This window comes from Ceratina calcarata, unplaced genomic scaffold, assembly GCF_001652005.2.
Source record: "Ceratina calcarata isolate Rehan_Ccalc_2016 unplaced genomic scaffold, ASM165200v1 scaffold3472, whole genome shotgun sequence".
Classification (NCBI taxonomy): domain Eukaryota; kingdom Metazoa; phylum Arthropoda; class Insecta; order Hymenoptera; family Apidae; genus Ceratina; species Ceratina calcarata.
In genome coordinates, this window is record NW_017157622.1 from 1 (window position 1) to 3,906 (window position 3,906).

Sequence of the window (3,906 nt, forward strand, 5' to 3'; positions counted from 1 at the left end):
CTAAACGGCACGACCAACGCAGATATAACAGGAGAAATATAGTGGGGATAGAAACGTGAATGGAAGCAGGAAAAACGAGTCGCGAGGAGAGGAACAGACCTGGAATAGGTTGAGCACCCCGGTGGACTGAAACGCGGTGGAGGGGCGAGATAAAACCCCGAAACCGAGATGAACGAAACCAGAGCAACCAAATCAGAACAGGCAAAACACCTGAACAAAGAACACGAACGACAAACCCGTCGAATTAGGTTAAAAACGAAAAAATGAAGAGAAAAATTACAAGCGATATATGGAAATATTTCGCGGAAAAAATAAGAAAAGGTACACGCTCAAAAATCAAACAAACGGATAAAAAATTGAAATACAAGATAAAGGACGACACAGAGGAAAATCAAACGGAAAACAATGAATCTGGATACGACACTGCCAACACAGGATCGTTAAGTACACTATCAATCGGATCAATCTCCGATGGATCGTCGACCTGGTCAATCCATTCGGACGAACCGCACAACGAACATAACGAATAATAAACAAAACCGACCACACCGACATACGAACAATATAAAATAAAAACGATACAACAAGCCGAATACGGGACTGAGAAAGGAAATCACCAAAACAAGAATAAGGAATGTATTCATGAAAAGGAAATGGTATAAAACAAAACCGGAAATAAAAACGTAAAAACATGCAAAACTCCCGAGACAAATGTAGGTCGGAATAGGAATGAAAACTTAATAAAAGAATTAAAAACACACCGTGACAATAGGACATACCTGGAAAACAAGAGGTTAAATAGCCAAAGCAATGGCGTAACTACCACCCCAAAGGGAAGGAACGTAAAACGAAAATATAACAAATCACAGAAGGAAAACCCCATCACACTATCTCTGTATGAACAAAATACATAAACGAACAAACGGAAAAGACCAAAAGGAAAAACTAATAAAACAGGAAACAAAACAAGAAATAAAAAAGGAAAGATAAAATCGATACCTACGCCAATGGGCAATAAACCACGGTACAGAAACTGTAAGAAAATGAAAAGCTACAGCACACAGAAAGAATGACAAGGAAAGAAGGATTAGAAAAAGGTCAGTCAAATAAATAGAAAAAGAGACGAGAGGTGAGTAGAAATATACAAAATAAAAGACAATGTACATGCAACAAACGTGCAAGAAATATATATACTGAACACAAATTATTTACAGAATACCATGAAAATGACAAGAACATAACGAAAATCACGAAGGAATAAATCAAAAAGAACAGGTAAACAAAACACAGAATTAAAAACTAGAAAATTAAGCAGTAACATAACTTTAGAGATAAATAAAACACTAGAAATTGCCAATAATAAGGAGCTACGGTATTAAATCACAATCTCGACCTTGAACCATAGACAATACGACATATCTATAGAAATAACAAAAGAAATATACAAGGAACAATCTAACGAACCACGAAATCACAATGACTAACGATAAAATAAAAATATTGTAGGAACGCATACACATGAGAAAACTGGAAACGAGAAATCGCTGTAAAACAGGATAAACAAATGGAAAAGGAAAAACGAAGGATAAACAAGAAAATATATGGCCACAAAACGTGCAACGACAAAGAATTATAAAAAACGAAACCCCCACAAAAAGGCAATAGCCACGGCAAGAAACAGATGGAGAACAATAAAAAAGAGATAAATCACCTCTATAACCAGGCAAACAGCCGTATAGACATAAAACTGAAACGACCACGGTAAAAGCGTAAGCATGTCACCAGAAAATAAAATTAGACAAAATAGAAAATATTTACACTAACGTTTACAGAATTAAAACACAACCATGGACGACGAAAAATAGAAGTAAAACTAACAATAAAATAACTGAAACCATACACAAAAAACAACCACAGAGAACTGGCAGATTAAACAATAAACAAAAAGAACAGAATTACCGAAAAATACCCGAAACCAACAACAACAATAAACCAAAAAATAGAGAATCACAGAGAGACAGAAATGTAAAAACAAAAAGAAACGAAAAGTAAGTAGAAAATAAAACATTATACAAGATTAAATCAGATATATAAACAAACGAAAACGAACGAAACCCTTAAAAAAAAAAAACTACAGATATGACAGAGACAATTTGAAGAACCATAAAAAGGAAATAAATCACGGAAAAACCAGGCAAACAGATGCGAGAACATAGGACTGGCACGGCCAAGGCAAAGGCGCGGACAAACATTAAAGAGAATAAAATAACCAGATGTCAGAAACAATTGTTAATACCGACTACAAGCACATAATAAAACCTTAACCGAGGAACAAGAAACATAAACACAAAAATGTTGAGAAACAAATGCAAAAACTACCCAAGGAACCAACAAACCGAAACAACAAATGATTAAACAAAAACACTAGAGAAACAGATGGACCGAACAAACAGACGATCGGTAACTACAAAAGAAAACGGCATAAACAAACAAAGAGAGGAAACGAGAAGCAGACGAAAAGAACGTAGAAATAAATCAAACAGGAATAATGCAAAATGTGCAAAACCCCAAGCAGGAAAACCTTAAACACGAAATAAAACAAGCTGAAAATCATAAAACGAATAAATCACGTAAAGAACCAGGCAAACAGATGCTGGCACACAAGACCGGAATGGTCAAGGCAAAGGCGTAGACAAACTACCGAAAAGAAAAAAGGCAAACGATAGAAATTGTTGATAACGCCAAATACAGACACATGACATAACAATAACTACGAAACAACGAAGCAGGAACATGCAAATGATAAAACAAACAAATGAATAAAACAACAAATGAACTTACAAACGAATAAACCAAAATGTCGCCGAAAAACAGGACAAATAAATAAATGAAAAAGGAGGAAAATTAAGAAACAAACGAAAAGAAACGCAGACGCGAGTCGTAAAGGAACGAAACGAGTAACGCACAAAATCCTAGACAAAAAGCCACATACACGAGACAAAACAGACGGAAAAGTCATAAAAAGGGTAAATCAAGTAAAGTACCAGGTAAGCAGATGCGAGAACGTAGAACCAAAATGACCGAAGCAAAGGCGTAGACACCGAACCAAGGAAACGAAACAGATTTAAACCTAGAACAAAGATTCACGACATAATTGTTTATAGATTCACGGCAAAACTTTGGCCAACGACGAAAGAAACACGGACAAAAAGACGATTAAACGCATGTAAGGAAATAATCTGAATAATCAGCAAATGGAGCAAAAATTAACAAACAAAGAAACAGGCAAGCATTAAGGAAACATTAAAATTTTTTAAGAAATAAAGACCAGGAAATCACGAAAAACAAAAAACAAACCAGGAAGAAAAAGGAAGAGAAATAAAAAGAATATAGAAATAAACTAAGGAAATGGATAAACAACGAACAAAAATTACATATTGCACAGAAAAGGCAGGAACACGACGAGAGTCGTAAAATCTAAAAAAGATAAAGCCACGTAAAGGACCGCGCAAGCAGGCCTAGGAGACACGAGGTAGAAGCAGTTAAAGCAATGGCGCAGCCACCACTTAATAAAACAAAAAGAAAACAACAACAAAGAAACGGACACCAAATTAAAACTAAACAGAATATCATTGTAATACCATCGAATAGTCAAGGAAAAATTCCTCCTCCCCCTGAGACACAACCAGAACGCTGGTATACACTAAAAACGATTAAAAATTAAAATTATCAAGCGAAGACAATGACCGAAATCGACCAAAATCACGCGAGATTAGAACAGATAAATGGAACAAGAAAACAAAAAATATACAACAAGGAAATAACCAAAGAAATTATAGGATAAGGAAATAGAAATTATACACGGGAAAAACAGACGAGCTAAAAATAAGAAACTCATAAAAAGAA

General features: G+C 35.1%; 1 long non-coding RNA gene across 1 annotated transcript; it reads left to right on the top strand.

The window, feature by feature from the left end:
* Positions 1-6: 6 nt before the first annotated feature.
* On the top strand, positions 7-2,005 carry LOC113464366 (uncharacterized). The gene is made up of 3 exons (XR_003389206.1): positions 7-1,129; positions 1,215-1,275; positions 1,507-2,005. It is a non-coding gene; the product is annotated as an uncharacterized LOC113464366 (long non-coding RNA).
* Positions 2,006-3,906: the final 1,901 nt, after the last annotated feature.